General features: G+C 34.5%; 1 long non-coding RNA gene across 3 annotated transcripts in view; it reads right to left on the reverse strand.

Moving 5' to 3' along the window:
* Positions 1–1,670: 1,670 nt before the first annotated feature.
* Positions 1,671–22,961, reverse strand: part of LOC309653113 — a 133,992-nt gene continuing 112,701 nt past the window's right edge. For 2 of the 3 annotated variants that reach the window (XR_014258986.1, XR_014258987.1), the window contains one exon: positions 1,671–22,714. This is a non-coding gene — a long non-coding RNA (uncharacterized lncRNA). The remainder of the gene's footprint in view (positions 22,715–22,961) is intronic. The other variant, XR_014258988.1, reaches the window with a different exon arrangement.

Here is a 22,961-nt window from a genome sequence, read left to right on the forward strand (position 1 = left end):
CCATTTATTTAGTTCTTTACTTCATTCATCAGCTTTTTAGTTTTTCTCATGTAGACTTTATACATATTTTGTTAGATTAATACCTAAGTATTTCATTTTGGGGGTTGCTAATTGTAATTGGCATTGCATTTTTTAATTGAAGTATGGTTGATTTACAACAGTGTGTTAGTTTCAGGTGTACAGCAAAGTGATTCAGTTATATATATATTTCAGATTATATTCCATTATAGGGTATTACAAGATATTATATATATATATATTTACAGGTAATCCAAGTCTACTTTCAAATAACACTGTATCACTTCATGGGTAGTGTGAATACCTTATAATAACAAAATAATCCTAATTTCTTCCTCCTGTCCTTTGTATCATTGTTGTCATCCATTTCACTTATATATAACCATACCTAAGCACACACATATATACACAAAATATATACATAAGCATACATACTGGAATACATTTTTGGTATTATTATTTTGAACAAATTTTTCTCTGCTAGATCAATTAAGAATGAGAAAAATAAAAATTTTTATTTTACTTTCACTTATTCCTTCTCCAGTGCTTTTCCTTACTTTATGTAGATCCAAGTTTCTGATGTATTATTTTCCTTCTCTCTAAAGAACTTCTTTTAATGCTACACCGGAAACAAATTTCCTCAAGTTTCATTTGTTTGAGAAATTCTTTCTTTTTCACTTTTGAAGAATTTTGCAGGGTATAGAATTTTAGGTTGGTGGGTTTATTCCCTCAACACTAAATATTTCACTTCACTCTCCTCTTTGCTTGCATGATTTCTGAGGAGAAGTTGGATGTAATTCCTATCTTTGTTCTTCTATAGGTAAGGTATTTTTTTCCTCTCACTTCTTTCAGGATTTTTTTCTTTATTTTTTATTTTCTGTAGTTTGAAAATTATATGCCTAGGTGTAATTTTCTTGGCATTTATCCTGCTTGGTCTTCTCTGAGCTTCCTGGATCTATGGTTTGCTGCCTTACATTAATATAAGGAAATTCTCAGTCATTAATATATCAAATATTTCTTCTGTTTCTTTGTCTCTTCTCCTTCTGGTATTTGCATTATGTGAATGATACAGCATTTGTAGTTGTCCCAAAGTCCTTGGTTTTCTATTTTTTCCAGTCTTTGTTCTCTTTGCTTTTCATTTTTTGAGGATTCTATTGATATATCATCTAGTTCAGAGGTTCTATTCTTAGCTCAGTCCAGTCTATTAATAAGCTCCTCAAAGGCATTATTCATTTGTATTATAGCATTCTTTTTTTCTTGTTCTTATATTTTTTTATTGAAGTATAGCTAATTTACAATATATCACCTCACACCAGTCAGAAAGGTCATCATTAAAAAGTCTACGGAAAATAAATGCTGCAGAGGATGTGGAGAAAAGGGAACCTTCCTACACTGGCAGTGGGAATGTAAGTTGATGCAACCACTATGGAGAACAGTATGGAGGTTCCTTAAAAAACTAAAAATAGAGTTACCATATGATCCTTAAATCCTACTCCTGGGCATATATCCAGAGAAAACTCTAATTCGAAAAAATACCTGCACTCCAATGTTTATAGCAGCACTATTTACAATAGTGGCAATTACTATTTTACCTTCTGCTGTATGAGTTTATTTTATAATAGATATCTCATATAAGTGGAATCATGTAGTACTTGCCTTTCTGTAATTGGCTTATTTCCCTTAGCTTAATGTTCTCCAGGTTCATCCATATGAATGCATATGGCAGGATTTCCTTCTTTGTTGATGCTGAATAATATTTCCATAGTATGAATATACCACATTTACTTTCTTTATCAAATCATACATTGATGGGCATTTAGATTGTTCCCATAGCTTAGCTATTATTAATAATGTTGCAATGACCATGGTAGTGCAGATACAGCAAGTCCCCTACATATGAACGAGTTCTGTTCTAAGTGCATTTGTGAGTCCTATTTGTTCATAAGTCCAACAAAGTTAGCCTAGCTATGCAACTAACACACTCTCTATATAGTACTGTACTGTAATAGGTTTATAATACTTTTCACACAAATAATACATAACAAACACAAAAAATAAAGAAAACATTTTTAATCTTACAGTACAGTACCTTGAAAAGTACAGTAGTACCAGCTACATCACTGCTGCTTTTATGCTTGCTTCCAGATATCCTGAGCTTGAAATGAAGATACTGTACTACTGTACTCTACACAGTACTGTACAATAAAGTACATAAAAGCACAACCGCTTGTAGAGGATGCACACACGTGAAAATGTACCCCAGGCACCTGAACTAATTTACGTGATTGGACATGTGAACACACGTTCGCATCTGTGAAAATTCGCAACTTGAAGGTTTGTATGTAGGGGACTTACTGTATCTCTTCGAGATTCTCATTTTGATCATTTTGGATATATACCTAGAAGTGGGATTGCTGGATCATATGGTACTTCTATTTTTTAATTTTTGAGGAACCTCCATACTGTTTTCCATAGCAGCTGTGCCATTCAAAATTCCCAGTAACATTGCACAAGGATTCCAATTTATCCACATCCTCAAAAACACTTGCTAGCTTTTTTTTTTTTAATAATAGTCATCCTAACAGGTGTGAGGTGATATCTCAATGTAGTTTTGATTTGCATTTCCCTGATGATTAGTGATGACAAGCACCTTTTCATATACCTGTAAGCTATTTGTGTATCTTCTTTGGTGAAATGTCTATTCAAGTCCTTAGCCCATTTTTAATTGGATTATTTGTATTTTTGTTATTGAGTTGTAGAAGTTCCCTGTATATTTTGGATATTAGTTCCTTATCAGATATATGGGTAAAGTTAACATTTAAATCAGTGGACTTGGAGTAAAGCAGATTTCCATCCAAAATATGAGTGGGCCTCATCCAATCAGTTGAAGTCCTGAATAAAACAAAAGAATGACCTTCCCTGAGCAGGAGGGATTTCTGCAACATATAGTAGTAACATTTATTGAAAAGACTCTCCTTTCCCCATTGAACAGACTTGGCATCCTTGTCAAAAATCACTTGACCATAGCTATATGAGTTTTATTTCTGGATGCTCCATTCTATTACATTGGTCTATATGTCTATTCTTCTACTAGTACCATATTATTTTGATTACTGTAGATTTGTAATAAGTTTTGAAATCAGAAGTGTGAGTCCTCCAACTTTTTTTTCAATATCATTTTTGATTTTTGTAACCCCTTGCAATTCCATATGAATTTAAGGATCAGCTTTTCCATTTCTGTAAACAAATAAAGACTGTGGGAATTTTAATAGGGATGACATTGAATCTGTAGATCACTTTGTAGTATTGCCGACATAATATTAAGTCTTTCAATCCATGAACACAGGATGTCGCTCACTTTACTTAGGTCTTCTTTAATGTCCTTACCAATGTTTAGCAATTTTCAATATACAAGTCTTTCACCTGCTTGGTGAAATTTATCCCTAGGTATTTAATTCTTTTAGATGCTATTTTAAATGTAATTGTTTTCTTAATTTTATTTTAGGATTTTTCTTTGCTAGTGTATACAAATACATCTGACTTTTGTGTGTTGATCTTGTATCCTGAAACTTTACTGAATTTGTTTATGAATGCTAATAGCTTCTTTTTGTGGATTCTTTGGGGTTTCCTATGTATATGATTATGACAACTGCAAACTGAGATAGTTTTATTTCTTCCTTTCCAATTTGGATGTCTTCATTTATTTTTATTGCTTAATTATTCTACTAGGTCTTCCTGGTACAAGGTTGAATAAAAGTGCAAAAAATAGGCATCCATATATTGTTCTTAGGGGAAAGTTTTCAATCTTTTACACTGCATGATTTTGGCTGTGGATTTCACATAAAGCCCTTTATCTGGTTGAAGAAATTTTCTCCCAGTCTTAGTTTGTTATGTGTTTTTATCATAAAAATGTTGTGGATTTTGCCAAATGATTTCCCTCCATCAATAGAGATGACCATGTGGGGTTTTTACTTTATTCTATTAATGTAGTATATTACATTGATTGATTTTTGTATTTTGGACCACCCTTGCATTTTTTAATAGAAAATCCCAATTGATCATGATGTAAAGTTCCTTTCATGTTCTGCTAGATTTGTTTGTTGGAATTTCATTCAGGATTTTCACATGTTATATTCATAAGAGATATTTATCTGTAGTTTTCTTTTCTTGTGATGTCTTTGGCTTTGGTGTTGGGATAATGCTGACCTAATAGAATGAGTTAGGAAGTATTCCCTCCTCTTCGACTTTCTGGAAGTGTTTGAGAAGAGTTGGTGTTAATTCTTTAAATGACCTGTAGAATTCATTAGTGAAATCATCTGGTCCTGGATTTTCTTTTTTGCAAGGCTTTTGATTAATGATTTTATCTTTTTACATGTTACAGGTCTTTGTCTTAATCCATTCAAGCTGCTATTACAAAAATAACATAGATTGGGTGACTTAAGCAACAAACATTTATTTCTCACACTTCTGGAGGCTGGGAAGTCCAAGATCAAGGTGCCAGCAATTTGGTGCCTGGTGGGAGCCTACTTCCTAGTTCACAGACAGCAATCTTCTTGCTGTGTCCTCACTTGGAGCAAGGGGTGAGAGAGCTCTCTGGGGTCTCTTTAATAAGAGCACTAATCACATTCATGAGGGCTCCACCCTCATGACCTAATCATCTACCAAAAGTTTCCACCTCCTAATAAAATCACATTGGGGGCTAGGATTTCACCAAATGAATTTTGGGAGTACACAAAAATTCCATCCATAGTAGATCTGTTCCAATTTTCTATTTCTTCTTGAGTCAATTTTGATAGTTTGTGTGTTTCTGGGAATTTTTTTTTTCATTTTATCTATACTATCTAATCTGTTGGTGTACAATTGCTTATAGTATTCTCTTATAATCCTTTTTATTTCTGTAAGGTTGGTAGTATGATTCTCCACTTTCATTTCTGGTTTTAATAATTTGAGCTTTCTCTTTTTTTCTTAGTCAATATAGCTAAAGATTTGTCAATTTTGTAGATCTTTTCGAAGAACCAACTTTTGGTCTCATTAATTTTCTCTATTGTTTTTCTCTTTGCTATTTTGATTATTTCTGCTACAATCTTTATTATTCCCTTCCTTCCATTGTATTTGGGTTTATCTTTCTCTCTTTTCCTAATTATTTTCCAAATAAATAACTTTAAGGTGTAAGGTTATTTATTTGCATTTTATCGATTATTATTAAATTTTCCTCTAAGCATTGTTTTTATTGTATCCTATAAGTTTTCGTATGTTGGGAATGTTTTTCATTTGCCTCAAAGTATTTTCTTTTTTTCCAGTTTTACTGAGATAAAATTGACATACAGCACTGTATAAGTTTAAGGTGCACAGCATAATGATTTGACTTACATTGTGAAATGATTACCACAATAAGTTTAGTAAATATTCATCATCTCATATAGATACAAAAAAAGAAGAAAAAATTTTTATTCCTTGTGATGGGCTTCTCAGGGTTTTCTCTCTTAACAACTTTGAAATATATCATACAGCAGTATTAACTATAGTCATCATGTTGTAAATTTCATCCCCAGTACTCATTTATATTATAACTGAAAGTTTGTATGTTTTGCCTATCCCTTTCCAGTTCTTCCTCCCCTCACACCCCTCCTATGGTAATCATAAATCTGATCTATTTTTCTATGGGTTTGTTTTTGGTTTGCTTGTTTATTTTTTAGATTCCACATATGAGGTCATACAGTATTTGTCTTTCTCTTTCTGGCTTATTTCACTTAGAATAAAGTGCTCAAGATTCATCCACTTTGTCAAACATGGCAGGATTTCCTTCTTTTTTATGGCTGAATAATATTTCAAAGTGTTTCCCTTGTGATTTCTTCTTTGAACCCTTAGTAGCTCAAGAGTGTGTTGCTAACATCTACATATTTGTAAATTTCTGAAATTTCCTTGTTATAGATTTCTAGTTTCATTCCTTTGTGGTTGGTGAACAGACTTTGTATGATTTCAATCTTTTAACTTATTCAAATTTATTTGTGGCCTAACCTATAATCTATCTTGAAGACTGTTCCATGTGGCCTTGAAGAAAATATGTATTCTGGTATTGTTAGGTGGAATGTCCTGTACATGACTGTTAGGTCTAGTTGGCTTATAGGGTTGTTCAAGTCCTCAATTTCCTTACTGATCTTCTGTCTAGTTGTTCTGTCCATTATTAATATTGGGGTATTATTATAGAACTGTCTTTTTCTTCCATCAATTCTGACAAGGTTTGCAGGTTTGCTTTATATATCTTGGGTTCCTTCCTTCCTTCTTTCTTTCTTCCTTCCTTCCTTCCTTCCTTCCTTCCTTCCTTCCTTCCTTCCTTCCTTCCTTCCTTCCTTCTTTCCTTCCTTCCTTTCTTTCTTTCTTTCTTTCTTTCTTTCTTCCTTTCTTTCTTGTGTGTGTGCTTATAATTATTATGTTCTTGAGGAAATCATCTTTAACCAATATGCAATGTACTTATTTATTTCTATTAACAGTTTTTAACCTATTTTTTATGTTAGTATAGCCACCTCAGCTCTCATTTAGATACTATTCACATGAAATATCTTTTCCATCCTTTTACTTTCAACACATTTGTGCCTTTAGATCTACAGTGATTCTCATAGACAGCATATAGTTGGATCATATTTTTAAAATTCGTTCTTCCAATTTCTGCTTTTTTATAGATCAATGGCAAATTTTATATATATATAATTTTGATACATATGTTTTTACCATCTTAAGCATTTTTAAGTGTACAGTTCAATAGTGTTAAGTATATTTACATTATTGTGAAACATATTTCCAGAACTTTTTGTCTTGTCAAACTGAAACTCTATACCTATTAAATGACAACTCCCCTTTCCCCCCTCCTTATTCCTTGGTAACCACCATTCTATTTTCTGTCTCTATGAATTTGACTATTTTAGATACCTCATATAAGTGGAAACATATAGCATTTGTCTTTTTGTAACTGGCTTATTTCACTTACCATAACGTTCTCAAGTTTCATCCATTTTGTAACATGTGTCAGAATTCCCTTCCTTTTAAAAGCTGCATAATATGTCATTCTATACATATACATCACATTTTCTTTATCCATCCATCTGTCAATGAACATTTGAGTTACTTCCACCTCTTGTCTATTATGAATAATGCTGCAATAAACATTGATATGCAAAAATCTTTTGAAGACTCTGCTTTCAATTTTTTTGTGTATGTACCCAGAAGCAGAATTGCTAGATAATAAAGTAAATTTATTTTGAGGAACTTCCATAGTATTTTCCATAAGAGCTGCACCATTTTTACATTCCAAACTACATACACAAGGGTTCAAATGTCTCTTCACCAACACTTGTTATTTTCTGTTTTATTTTTTATGTTTGTAGTAGCTGTATTTGTCAGGGTGCTTCTGAGAAACAGAACCAATAAGATGTATGTGTATGAAGAGATTTATTATAAGAAATTGGCTCATGCAATTATGGAAGATGACAAGCCCCAAGATCTTCAGGGTGAGTTGGAAAGCTAGAAATCCAAGAGAGTTGATGGTTTAATTCCAATCCTAGTCTGAAGGCCTGGGAAACGAGAGACAACTGGGTCATTCCAGTCCAAAGGATGGCAGGCTCAAGTCCCAGGAAGATCTAATGTTTCAGTTTGAGTCCAAAAGCAAGAAAAAAGCCACTCTCCCAGTTCAAAGACTCTCAGGAGGGCAGAATTCTCTTACTTGGAAGAGGGTCAGCCTTTTTATTCTACTTAGGACTTTGACATATTAGATGAGATACACCTACATTATAGAAGGCAATCTGCTTTACTCAGTCTATCAATTTAGATGTTAATCTCATCCAAAACACCCTCACAGAAACACCCAGAATAATGTTTGACCAAATATTTGAATACAATCATGGCCAGTCATGGTGACACATAAAATTAACCATCATGGTAGCCATCCTAATGGGTGTGATGTGGTTTCCACTTCTTTTTTTTCCCCAGATTTTTAAAAATTTATTTTAAAAATTTTTTATACAATTTTAAAGGTTACTTTCCATTTACACATATTACAAAATATTGACTATATATTCCCCGTGTTGTACAATACATCCTTGAGCCTATCTTACATCCGATAGTTTTGTACCTCCCACTCCCCCACCCTTATATTGTCCCTCCCACTCACTGGTAGCCACTAGTTTGTTCTCTATGTGAGTCTGCTTCTTTTTGTTATATTCACCAGATTGTATTTTTTAGATTCCACATATAAGTGATATCATACAGTATTCTTCTATCTCTGTCTGACTTATTTCACTTACCATAATACCCTCCAAAGTCCATCTCACGTTGCTGCAAATGGCAAAGTTTCATTCTTTTTTTTATGGCTGAGTAGTATTCCATTATATGTATGTGTGTGTGTGTGTGTGTGTGTATATATATATATATATATATATATATATATATATATATATATATACCACATCTTTATCCATTCATTTGTTGATAGACACAGATTGTTTCCATATGTTGGCTATTGTAAATAATGCTGCTACAAACATTAGGGTGCATGCATCTTTTCAAATTAGTGGGGTGTTTTTTTGGATATATACCTAGGAGAGGAAATGCTCAGTCATATGGTAGTTCTAGTTTAGTTTTTTGAAAAACCTCCATACTGTTTTCCACAGTGACTCCACCAACTTACATTCCCACCAACAGTGTAAGAGGGTTCCCTTTTCTCCACATCCTTGCCAACATTTGTTATTTATATTCTTTTGCTGATAGCCATTCTGACAGGTGTGAAGTGATATCTCATTATGATTTTGATTTGCATTTCCCTGATGATTAGCAATGTTGAGCCTTTTTTCATGTGCTTGTTGGTCATCTGCATTTCCTCTTTGGAAAAACATCTACTCAGTTCTTCTGAATAGTTCTTCTGCCTGTTTTTAATTGGGTTGTTTGTTTTTTTTGATGTTGAGTTGTATGAGCTGTTTATAAATGTTGACTATTAACCCCTTATCAGTCATACCATTTGCAAATATTTTCTCCCATTCAGTAGGTTGTCTTTTCATTTTGTCAGTGGTTTCCTTTGCTGTGCAAATGCTTTTAAGTTTAATTAGGTCCCATTTGTTTATTTTTTATTTTATATCCTTTACTTTAGGAGATGGATCCAAGAAAAAATTATTGCTAAGATTTATGTCAAAAAGTGTTCCTCCTATGTTTTGTGTTTCCATTTACTTTTAAAGTAGTTACTGATGAAGAAGAACTTACTTCTGCCTATTTGCTATTATTTTCCTATATGTCATATCCTTTTAGTTCTTCATTTTTTCTATTACTGCTTCCATCTGGGTTTAATTGATTTCTTGACAGTGTACCACTTTCATTCTTTTCTCATTCCCATTCTGCATATTTTAGTTATTTTCTTAGTCAGTGACCTTGGGATCTATAATTATTTCTATAATATACAATATATATAATATGCAATATGATATACAAATATATACAATTAAATTATAATAATTAATTTTTAATTAATACCACCTTTGTTTCAATAGTATACAAAAACTCTGCTCTTATACATTCCCATTCTTTTCCCTTCATGTTGTTACAAATTACCTTTTTATACATTTGCTGTTCATTAACATAGATTTATAATTATTGTTTTATGTATTTTTGAAATATATATATATAAGAGGAGTTATAAATCAATAATACAATAATACTATACAATGCAACAATACTTTTATATTTTCCTATGTAGTTAACTTTACCAGAGTTCTATACTTCTTGTATGTCTTCAAGTTACTGTCCAGTGTCTTTTTATCTCAGTGTGAATGACTCCCTTTAGCAATTCTTGTAGGACAAGGCTACTAGCAAAAAATTTCCTCAGTTTTTGTTATCTGGAATGTCTTAATTACTCCTTCATTTTTGAGGACAGTATTACTGGATATAGAATTCATGGTTGACAGACTTTTTTCCCTTTCAACACTATAAATATCCCATCCCATTTTCTTTGGGCCTCCATGATTTCTAAAGCTAAATTGGCTGTTAAACTCATTGAGGACCCCATTGTATGTGACAAGTTGCTTCTCTCTTACTGTTTTCAAGATTCAACTTGTCTTTGTGTGGACATCTGTTCATCAATTCTTCTTGGAGTTCACTGTTTCTTAGAATTGTAGATTCATGACTTTTATTAAATTTGGGACAGTTTTTGGTCATTATTTCTTAAAATATTCTTTTTGCTCTTCTCTCTCCTTTCCTTATGAGACTATCATTATGTGTTTCTTGGTACATTTGATGGTACCCCACAGATCTCTTAGACTTTGTTCATTTTTCTTTATTCCTTTTTTTTCTCTCCTCAGATTAGATAATTTTAATTGCCCTACTTTTAAGTTCACTACTTCTTTCTTCTGCTTGATCAAATATGCTATTGAATATGTCTATTGAATTTTTAAATTTCAATGATTGTACTTTTCAGCTCCAGAATTGCCATTTGGTTCTTTTATCTAGTTTCTGTTTCTTTACTGATATTCTCTATTTGTTAAGACATCATCCTCCTGGTTTCCTTTAGCTCTTTGTACATACTTAAGACAATAAATTTACTGATCTTTGTCTAGTAAATCCAATGTCTGTGCTTCCTCTGGGACATTTAGTTTAATTTGTTCTGTGAATGGGCCATACTTTGTTGTTTATTTGCATGCTTCATGACTTTTTGTTGAAATATGAACATTTTGAATATTATAATGTGGTAAGTCTAGAATTCAGATATTTCACCCCCTCTGTGTTTGTTTTTGTTGCTTGTTGTGGGTTGTAGTTGTTTTATTTTTCCTTAGTGGCTTTTATAAACTATTTTTATACAGTCTGTATTCTTTTTTATGTGTGCTTTCTAAAGTCTCTTTTCCTATAGCTTGTGGTCAGCTAGTCTCCTTTTTAAGGAGATTTCCTTGAATGTCTGGAGTCAAAAAAAAAGAAGAAAGAAAGAAAAAAAAACATTATCCCAGACCTTGCAAATTGGTTTTTTATTAAGGCACTCCTGCAACACTTAACCAAGTCATTTATAACTGCCTTACCCTTCACTCACTGCTAATGTTGAGCTTAGAGATCAACCAGATATGACAGCTTGTGTTCTTCTCAAGTCTTTTCTGAACTACCTCCTGCCCTGGGAACATACATGGCTTTCTTAATTCCAAACTATATACACATGCTTTTTGAATGTCCTAAAGAAATGTCCCAAAGAAACTCTCTCCTAGCTTTTCCTCCCAGGCTTTCAGCATATCTATTGTTTGCCTCAATTGTAATGTTTTGACAAAGGTTGCAGCAGGTTATTCAGTTGCCTTATAATGTTTTTGAGGAATGTCTTCTGCATAACCACTTCTCTAGCTTTTTTTAACAGCTTTATTGAGGTGTAATTGATATACAAAAAACTACACATATTTAATATATACCGTTTGATGTGTTTGGACACATGAATGCGCCCATGAAACCATCACCACCATGAAGGTAATAGACATCTCCTTCACCTCTAAAATTTTCCTTGTGTCCACTTTTTCTTTATAATAACACTTAACATGGGATCTACCCTCTTCAAATTTAAGTGCACAGTACTGTATTGTTATGTAAGGTGTATAGGTGTTATGTAAGTTCTAGAGATATGCTGTACAACATAGTGCTTTTCTATCTTGAGTGGGTTCTCACGTAGGTGGAACAAAGACAAGCCCCTTGCATCAGTTCTTCAGGTAACCCCAAGCAGGTCAGAACAGACAAAATCCATTCTTTGAGCATGAGATCTGCTCTGCTCTATCTGGAACCATGGACCAGAGTCCCACACTGGGAATGCAGATTGCTATCGTCAAGAATGCAGATGAACTGGGGAAGGGGTTAGGGTAAGGGCAAGTAAAAATTCTGCAAAGTGTCCTACCATTCAAAAATTTTTCCTTTTTTATTGAAATATAATTGACATATTACATTATATTAATTTCAGGTTGTGCAAGATAATAATTTGATATTTGTATATATTGTGAAATGATTACTACAAGTCTAGTTAACATCTGTCACCATACTTAATTACAAAATATTTTTCTTGCGATGAATACTTTTAAGATTTACTCTCTTTAGCAGCTTTCAAATGTGCAATACAGTATTATTAACTATAGTCACTATGCTATAAATGATATCCCCATGACTTATTTATTCTATAACTGGCAGTTTGTACCTTTTGACCATCTTCCCACATTTCACCCACCCCCCAACTATTGCAATTACCAATCTGTTCTCTGTATCTATGAGCTCATTTGTTGTTGCTGTTTTGTTTCATTTTGTTTTTAGATTCCACATATAAGTGAGATCATAAAGTACTTGCCTTTCTCTGCCTGACATTTCACTTAGCACAATGCCTTCAAGATCCATCCACATTGTCACAAATAGCAAGATTTCCTTATTTTTTGTGGCTGAGTAATATTCCAGTGTGTGTGTGCGTGTGTATGTTTCTACAGTTGACCCTTGAATAACACGAGGGCTGGGGTGCTGATCCCCCCACTCACAGGAGAAAATCTATGTATAATTTTACAGTCAGCCCTCTATATCTACAGTTCAACACCCACAGATTCAATAAACCATGAATTGTGTAGTACTGTAGTATGTATTTATTGAAAAAGTCCGTATATAAGTGGACAAGCGCAGTTCAAACCCATGATGTTCAAGGGTCAACTGTACATGTAACACATTTTCTTTATTCACCCACTGATGAACACTTAGATTGCTCCCATATGATGACTATTGTAGATAATGCTGCAATAAATATGGGGATGCAGGTATTTTTTCAAATTAGTGTTTTTGTTTCCCTGGGATTAATACCCAGAAGTGGAATTGCTGGATCATATTGTAGTTCTATTTTGAATTTTTTGAGGAAGCTCCACACTGTTTTGTACAGTGGCTGTACCAATTTACATTCTCACTAACAATGCACAAGTGTTTGCCTTTCTCTATATCCTTGTCAACACTTGTTATTTGTTGTCTTTTTGATGATAGCCATTTTAACAGATGTGAGGTGATATCTCATTGTGTTTTTTTCTTTAACATCTTTATTGGAGTATAATGGCTTTACAATGGTGTGTTAGTTTCTGCTGTATAACAAAGTGAATCAGCTATACATATACATATATCCCCATATCTCCTCCCTCTTCTTTCTCCCTCCCACCTTCCCTACCCCACCCCTCTAGGTGGACACAAAGCACCAAGCTGATCACCCTGTGCTATGCAGCTGCTTCCCATTAGCTATCTATTTCACATTTGGGAGTGCATATATGTCCATGCCACTCTCTCAGTTCATCCCAGCTTACCCTTCCCCCTCCCCATGTCCTCAAGTCCATTCTCTACGTCTGCATCTTTATTACTGTCCTGCCCATAGGTTCTTCAGAACCTTTTGTTTTTTTTAGATTCCATATATATGTGTTAGCATATGGTATTTATTTTTCTCTTTCTGACTTACTTCACTCTGTATGACAGTATCTAGGTCCATACAGTTCACTACAACTAACTCAATTTCATTTCTTTTTATGGCTGAGTAATATTCCATTCTATATATGTGCCATATCTTCTTTCTTTTTTTTTTCAAATTATTTACATTCTTTTTTTTAAACATCTTTATTGGAGTATAATTGCTTTACAATGGTGTGTTAGTTTCTGCTTTATAACAAAGTGAATCAGTTATACATATACATATGTCCCCATATCTCTTCCCTCTTGCATCTCCCTCCCTCCCACCCTCCCCACCTCACCCCTCTAGGTGGTCACAAAGCACCGAGCTGATCTCCCTGTGCTATGTGGCTGCTTCCCACTAGCTATCAGTTTTACATTTGGTAGTGTATATATGTTCATGCCACTCACTCACTTTGTCCCAGCTTACCCCTCCCTGTGTCCTCAAGTCCATTCTCTAGTAGGTCTGCATCTTTATTCCGGTCCTGCCCCTAGGTTCTTCATGACCATTTTTTTTTTTTTTTTTTTTTTAGATTCTATATATATGTGTTAGCATACGGTATTTGTTTTTCTCTTTCTGACTTACTTCACTCGGTATGACAGACACTAGGTCCATCCACCTCACTACAAATAACTCAATTTCATTTCCTTTTATGGCTGAGTAATAGTCCATTGTATATATGTGCCACATCTCCTTTATCCATTCATCTGTCAATGGACACTTAGGTTGCTTCCATGTCCTGGCTATTGTAAATAGTGCTGCAATGAACATTTTGGTACATGACTCTTTTTGAACTATGGTTTTCTCAGGGTATATGTTCAGTAGTGGGATTGCTGGGTCATATGGTAGTTCTATTTTTAGATTTTTAAGGAACCTCCATACTGGTCTCCATAGTGGCTGTACCAATGTACATTCCCACCAACAGTGCAAGAGGGTTTCCTTTTCTCCACACCCTCTCCAGCATTTATTGTTTGCTAGATGTTTTGATGATGGCCATTCTGACTGGTGTGAAGTGTTACTCATTGTAGTTTTGATTTGCATTTCTCTAATGATTAGTGATGTTGAACATCCTTTCATGTGTTTGTTGGCCATCTGTATATCTTCTTTGGAGAAATGTCTGTTTAGGTCTTCTGCCCAATTTTGGATTGGGTTGTTTGTTTTATTGATATTGAGCTGCATGAGCTACTTGTATATTTTGGAAATTAATCCTTTGTCAGTTGCTTTGTTGGCAAATATTTTTTCCCATTCTGAGGGTTTTTTCATCTTGTTTATGGTTTCCTTTGCTGTGCAAAAGCTTTTAAGTTTCATTAGGTCCCATTTGTTTATTTTTGTTTTTATTTCCATTTCTCTAGGAGGTGGGTCAAAAAGGATCTTGCTGTGATTTATGTCATAGAGTGTTCTGCCTCTGTTCTCCTCTAAGAGTTTTATAGTGTCTGGCCTTACAGTTAGGTCTTTAATCCATTTTGAGTTTATTTTTGTGTATGGTGTTAGACAGTGTTCTAATTTCATTCTTTAACATGTTGCTGTCCAGTTTTCCCAGCACCACTTATTGAAGAGGCTGTCTTTTCTCCATTGTATATTCTTGCCTCCTTTACCAAAGATAAGGTGACCATATGTGCGTGGGTATATCTCTAGGCTTTCTATCTTGTTCCATTGGTCTATATTTCTGTTTTTGTGCCTATACCATACTGTCTTGATTACTGTAGCTTTGCAGTATAGTCTGAAGTCCTGGAGCCTGATTCCTCCAGCTCCATTTTTTGTTCTCAAAATTGCTTTGTCTATTTGGGGTCTTTTGTGTTTCCATACAAATTGTGAAATTTTTTGTTCTAGTTCTGTGAAAAATGCCATTGGTTGTTTCATAAGGATTGCATTGAATCTGTAGATTGCTTTGGGTAGTAGAGTCATTTTTACAATGTTGATTCTTCCAATCCAGTAACATGGTATATCTCTTCATCTGATTGTATCATCTTTAATTTCTTTCATCAATGTCTTGTAGTTTTCTGCATACAGGTTCTTTTGTCTCCTTAGGTAGGTTTATTCCTAGGTATTTTATTCTTTTTGTTGCTGTGGTAAATGGGAGTGATTCCTTAATTTCTCGTTCAGATTTTTCATCATTAGTGTATAGGAATGCAAGAGATTTCTGTGCATTAATTTTGTATCCCATTACTTTACCAAATTCATTGACTAGCTCTAGTAGTTTCCTGGTAGAATCTTTAGGACTCTCTATGTATAGTATCATGTCATCTGGAAACAGTGACAGTCTTACTTCTTCTTTTCCAATTTGGATTCCTTTTATTTCTTTTTCTTGTCTGATTTCTGTGGTTAAAACTTCCAAAGCTATGTTGAATAATAGTGGTGAGAGTGGGCAACCTTGTCTTCTTCCTGATGTTAGTGGAAATCTTTTCACTTTTTCACCATTGAGAATGATGTTGGCTCTTGGCTTGTCATATATGGCCTTTATTATGTTGAGGTAAGTTCCCTCTATGCCTACTTTCTGGTGGGTTTTTATCATAAATGGGTGTTGAATTTTGTCAAAAGCTTTTTATGCATCTATTGAGATGATCATATGGTTTTTCTCCTGCAATTTGTTAATATAGTTTATCACATTGATTGATTTGCATATAATGAAGAATCCTTGCATTCCTGGGAGAAACCCCACTTGATCATGGTGTATGATCCTTTTAATGTGCTGTTGGAGTCTGTTTGCTAGTATTTTGTTGAGGATTTTTGCATCTATGTACATCAATGATATAGGACTGTAGTTTTCTTTTTTTGTGACATCTTTGTCTGGTTTTGGTATCTCTCACTGTGGTTTTGATTTCCATTTCCCTGATGATGTCGAGCAACTTTTGACGTGCCTGTTGACCATCTATATGTCTTCTTTACAAAAAATGTCTATTCAGTTCCTCTGCCCATTTTTAAATCCCATTTTTTTTTTACTATTTAGTTGTCTGCACTCTTTTTATTTTTGTATATTATCAGATATGTGATTTGCAAATATTTTCTCCCATTCAGTAGGTTGCCTTTTCATTTTGTTGATGGTTTCCTTTGTTGTATAGAAGCTTTTTAGTTTGATGTAGTCCCACTTTTTTATTTTGCTTTTGTTGCCTTTGCATTTGGTGTCAAATCCAAAAAAAATGTATCTCCACTACAGATGTCAAGGAGCTTACCATTCATGTTTTCATCTAGGAATTTTATGGGTTCAGGTCTTATGCTCAAGTCTTTAGTCCATTTTGAGTTAATTTTTGTGTATGGTGTAAGATCATAGTCCAGTTTCATTCTTCTGCATGTGGCTGTCCAAGTTGCCTTTTTCCTGATTGAGAATTTTCTTGGTTGCTCTGAACTTTTGAATGTTTTGCATAGTTCTTACAAAGTTGATTCTGACAGATTTTTGCTCAGTTATTTAGTGTTTCTTTTGAGGAATGGATCCTGGGCTACCTACTCCACCAGTTTTGCTTCCCCTTTGTTTCTTTTAAAACTGTGTCAAAGGCATTTTTATTCTTCAGTGGCAGCTAGAGTAGCCATCTCTGGACCTGTTTTTCATGAGCCCATTCAGAATTCATGAGAACTTCAGTCTGCTGCCTGAGCTATCATATTAAATGAGATGTCTCTAGTGAGTGTCAGCCCAATCCAAAGTTATATTTCTCATTCTCTTGGTAAATAGAACCTTCAAAACCCACACTCACACATTCCTTCCAAGATATCTCCCAATATTCATTAGAAAATCCAGTAATTGTTTTATGGGTAGAATTCTTTTTATTCTTTAATTATTCATACTACTCTCTGGATATTTAGTTTTAATTATATTTAAGTGTGAGCTAAAATTATTGTGGCACACATCAGGAGGAAATAATACTTTCCTACTACAAGCAGTAAGTATTTTGATGGGGCCTGTGTTATTTCCCACATACTCCATACTCTCAGGTTAGAAATATTGGAAACCAATTTTATCTTACTAAGTAAAAAAAGTAAGTAATTAGGATGAAACTAGGGTATGCCACAGAATTCAAGATACCACAGCAGCTCTGGGGACCTCAGCAACAGGAGTGTTTGAGCCTTCCTCCTACTGCTTTGTCATTAAGGTGATGATACATTTTAATCTCTCTGTGTCTAAGCTCAGAATCACAACTTTATGAGAGAGAATCTGATCGATCTTGTTTGGATTAAGTGTATCTATCCTTAAACCATTCATCTATGGCATACATACATAACATGCTATGGTCTGAATGTTTATATTTCCCCAAGATTCATATGTTGAAATCCTCAACAAACACTCAATGTAATGGTATTAGGATGTGGGGCTTTGGGGAGGTGCTTACGCCATGAGGGTGGAGCTCTTATGAATAGGATTAGTGCTGTTATAAAAGAGACATCACAGAGCTCCCTGGTTCCCTTCCACCATGTGATGACACAGTGAGAAGTCAAAAGTCTGCTACCTGGAAGAGGGCTTTCACCAGAACTTGACCATGTTAGCACCTTGATCTTGGACTTTCCAGCCTCCAAACTGTGAGAAAGAAATTTCTATTGTTTATAAGTTACCCAGTCTGTAGTAATTTGTTATAGCAGTCTGAATGGATTAAGACAATATATCTAGAGCTATATTAAATAGATATTATAGATAATAATATATGTATTGTATGTATTAAGAGATTTATTAGTAATTGGCTCATGTGATTGTGGGAGCTGACTAGGCAAATCCAAAATCCATAGGGCAGGCCATCAGAAAATATATGCTAGATATCTTGGGCACAAGCTGAAGCTGCTATCCACGGACAGAATTTATTCTTCTTCGGGGAAGCTTTTACTTTCCTCTCAAGGCCTTACAACTGATTGGATAAGAGCCACCTGTACTATCTAGGATAATCTTCTTAAAGTTAACTGATTATAGACTTTAATCACATCTACAAAACACCTTCCACAGCAACAACTAGATTAGTGTTTGAGTGAATAATGAGGGACTGTAGCCTAGCCAAGTTGACACATAAAAATGACCATCACAATGAGTGAGACCTCATCTCTGTGGCTCTGGGCTCAGCTCTGTAGATTAGAACAGAGTAGTAACCAGAAAAGGAAGAATTGCAGAGATCTGGGGAGGCAATCCTGAGGATACCTTAAAATGTCCAGTCAACAGCTGTGAAGTTAACATAAGCAGCAGTATAATTTATTGAGACATTAATTTGTGGGGGTTTCTCTCCATATATTTTTTTCCTATTCCATTATAAAAGCAAAGGCTTTTGTATTTTCTTACCTCAGAGGAGTTAGAACCAAAACCAGAAGATACCTACAGAAAATTTCTTTTTGTGGTTAAAAAAAAAATCTCACCCATAGTTATCACAGAAGCTATAGAGCCACCAGATTTCAAGGGTAGTAAGGCATGGACATTAAGGATATCATCACTAAATTGTTCCAGAACCACACAAACCTCTAATAGTCTTCTATAACTTATGGGAATGGGAGGACCTCAAAATTGACTTGCATTTAACTTCTCACCGGCTCAGTGGGGTGAAAATTTGGAGTTGGATTTAATTAAATTTAAATAAAGTAATGGATTTAATTAAAGTTAAATAAAATAATGTAGCATTTCCCACGCTCCCATTTGTGGAGTTAAGAGTTATACTTGCTACACATATAGTAAGCTTGGCCACAGAAAAAATTTTCTCCCTCTATCCCAATTCTAACTCTGTAGGGAAAAGACTCTGAATAGCTCAGCTGAGTCTGATTCCTACCCCCGATCCAATCAGCTATGAACATAGGAATATTGTAATTATTAGAGATCATAGGAATGGTGTAAAACTGATCATTATCATTATGATCATAGACATAGTGTAATATTGAAATACAGCCACTGGGAACCCACCTTTATGACCAAGTATATTGGGAACGTCATTTCCCAGAGGAAGTGGGGGTCATCTGTTTAAAATACCCACTACAACACCACCATTGGCTTCTTTCCCTTAGTCTAATCCAGAGGGTGTCATCATATACCTAATTATTATCTGGTCTCTTCAGCAGCTTCAGTTTAAGTCGCCTTTCATAAGTGATGCAGCTCCAAAATCTTACTATTTGAACCCAAGTGTCACTCTGTCTTACAGTTCCAAAGTTAATATCCTAAATTCCCAAATCCTCCTCCTGATGCCTACCACAAATATAGCCAATATTAATTGGCCTTCCAGAGATATGGACAGATATCCCATATAGATACCTAGTATACATATGCCCTAAAAAGAGGAAAGTCTGTCATTTCTAGAAACTTGACTAATAAGGGAGGTGCTGGGATGAGAGGTCCTGTTCATTCTACAGCATATGGGAAGATTTTTTTCAACTGAGCTTGTGAGGATTATTCATGTTTTTTGACTACCATCTGGTTATGTTTGTTTGCCTCACCCAGGTGTTTCTGAGTGGAAATACCAGATAATTTTTATTTATAAAACAAATATAAACTTTATTTTTTCAGGCATTTATGAGGAAATACCAGATAAATATTGCAGAAATACCATGCAAATATTCACCCAATTAATCATTAATCCAATCAACAAATATTTATTAAATGCTTTCTACTACTAGATACCGGTATAAGTACTAAGTATACAAGCCCTCTCAATCCACCACTCTTAAGTGACAAGGTTATACATTGCACAAGCATCATTATACTGCATATAATATGATAGCATCACTCTAAAATGCCACAAATTTCCCCCTCACATTTAACTATATAAATATCCTTCCTTTCCCACAAAGCTCAACAGTGAAGAATACATGTTGTTCAGAATATAACAGAATCATTATAATTCAAATAATACAATATCAATTTAAAATACTAATGCATTCTCCTTCAATAACAATACAACCCCTCGCCCCAGAAATCTCACTACAAAGGTTATGTATTTTATACTCTAAAAGAGCATCATCAAAACCAAACAACATATGACAGCAGCATAAAATGTCAACTATACTCCATCCTCTAACATTTAAAACTATTAACTCCCTTCTATTAATTCAACCACTTCTTCAAAAATAAATTAAACGCCCAAAATATTTACAAAGAATCACTTTTCTTCCCTCACCCTCTGCCTCACCGTTATCTTCTCAGTCTTCTCAGATCCAACTTTTCAAATTCCTGGTTGGGATTATTAGAGAAATGCAAATCAAAACTACAATGAGGTGTCACCTCATACCGGTTAGAATGGTCATCATCAAAAAATCCACAAACAATAAATGCTGGAGAGAGTGTGGAGAAAAGGGAACCCTCCTACACTGTTGGTGGGAATGTAAACGGGTACAGCCACTATGGAGAACAGTATGGAAGTTCCTTAAAAAAACTAAAAATAGAGCTACCATATGATACAGCAATCCCACTCCTGGGCATATATATGGAGAAAACCATGATTCAAAAGGATACATGCACCCCATTGTTCACTGCAGCACTACTTACAATAGCCAGAACATGGAAGCAACCTAAATGTCCATCGACAGAGGAATGGATAAAGAAGATATGGTACATATATATACAAAGGAATATTCCTCAGCTAAAGAAAAGAACAAAATAATGACATTTACAGCCACATGGATGGACCTAGAGATTGTCATGCTGAGTGAAGTAAGTCAGACAGAGAAAGACAAATACGATATGATATCGCTTATGTGTGGAATCTAAAAAAAGGGTAAAAAGGAACTTATTTACAAAACAGAAATAGAGTCCCAGATGTAGAAAACAAACTTAAGGTTACTGCGGGGTGGGGGGGAGGGATAAATTGGAAGATTGGGATTGACATGTACATGCTGCTATATATAAAACAGATAACTAATAAGGACCTACTGTATAGCACAGGGAACTCTACTCAGTACTTTGTAATGGCCTATATGGGAAAAGAATCTAAAAAAGAGTGGATATATATTTATGTATAACTGATTCACTTTGCTTAACACAACATTGTAAATCAACTATACACCAATAAAAATTTTTTTAAAAAATCCTGGTTGGAGCCCAGGTCCCTCCTTCAGTTGTAGACTAGGGTGCCTTCTGGTATAAGTAATGAGCCCTGCTGTTATATTATTTAAATCCCAAATCTCTCATGTGTCCTATAATTTTCAAGGTTTCTGATCAGATACCAAGAATTTCCCTTCTGGCATCTACACCTCCAGTAGATAATAACAAAAACATATTTCAAATAACGTATTTCTATACAAATTTCTTCTTACTGTCAATTCGGCTCTTAATCCTCCAGACAAAGTCCCAATATATATACAAGACTTTTTAAATATAGCTTTTATTTAAAATGTTTAATTCCAGGGAGAGTGATCTCATTCTCAAGAAACTGGTTTGATTCTGGGTCTCTTTAGCAACTGCACACTGATATTTCTCCCACTGGAAGTGACAAAGCATCTCCAAAGTCTTTCTTGAGTCTCAGCTTTCTAAAGTTTAAAGAGCAGCTATTAGAGTATGTAAGAATATAACATCAGTCCCACTCTCATGAAAACTTGAAAACAAAATAAAATTCCTGAACTAAATGTGATCCTTGAAGTGGCTGAGACTCTAAAGAACCATCTCTTATATAAGAGCATTTCCCAAGAAAAAGTGATATTTCTAGAACTACATTTTTATTAGAAAAATAGTCCATAACAGAGGCTTAATGTTATTTGGACAAAAGGGAGAGAGAGAGAATCAAAGAGATAAAAGAAGTGCTGGTCAATCCATGACAGTTTCTCAGATCCTACAAAGTATGAATTTAAATATCCCATTTAAAATCCACCACTCATTCAAAATACTTTCTCTCTTAAGAAGGGCACTTAAGAAACATTCATATATTTTAGAAAAAAATAGAAATGTGTAATATTGCCGCCTGTCTTTTCAGGGTTTTTCCTACGACTCCACCCTATGCACACTTTCCTTTAATTTCCAGCTTATATATTTAAATCTATTTTTCCACCATGCCTGACATACTCTCCATTTTGTCCTGCAACACAACCTTGTCTCTTGTGTTCCAGCCCTCCTTTTTTCTGAATTAGAACATGTATACAGGGACCGATTAGGGTCCTTCCTTACTTACTTCCTGTACATGCTACTAGAGAATTAGTGTTTATGGCCGTATGCAGAATTAGTGTTTATGGCCATATGCAGAAGTGTCCAGATGCTCTAGAGACTTTGGCTTCTGGATAGTTCCTGGGCCAGTTGTTAGGATGTAGTGGCATGCTGACTGGCTTTTCCCCCTTGCAGATCTGATGAATGGCAGCTCTGGTCAGAAACTCCTGGGTGGGACAAACAAACATAACCAGATGGTAGTCAGAAACCATAAATAATTCTCACTTGCCCAATTGAAAAAATTACCCTCCCATTCACTGTAGAATGAACAGGATTCATCTCAACACCACCCTTATTAGTCAAGGTTCTAGAAATACCAGCCTGACAGGTTTTCCTAGTAAACGAGTATACTAGATACTTTTGAATTTTATAATATTTGTAATTTTTATAAGGAAACATATACATATATATGGA

The sequence above is a fragment of the Balaenoptera physalus genome (genome assembly GCF_965194825.1).
Source record: "Balaenoptera physalus genome assembly, chromosome: X".
In the NCBI taxonomy this organism is placed as follows: Eukaryota; Metazoa; Chordata; class Mammalia; order Artiodactyla; family Balaenopteridae; genus Balaenoptera; species Balaenoptera physalus.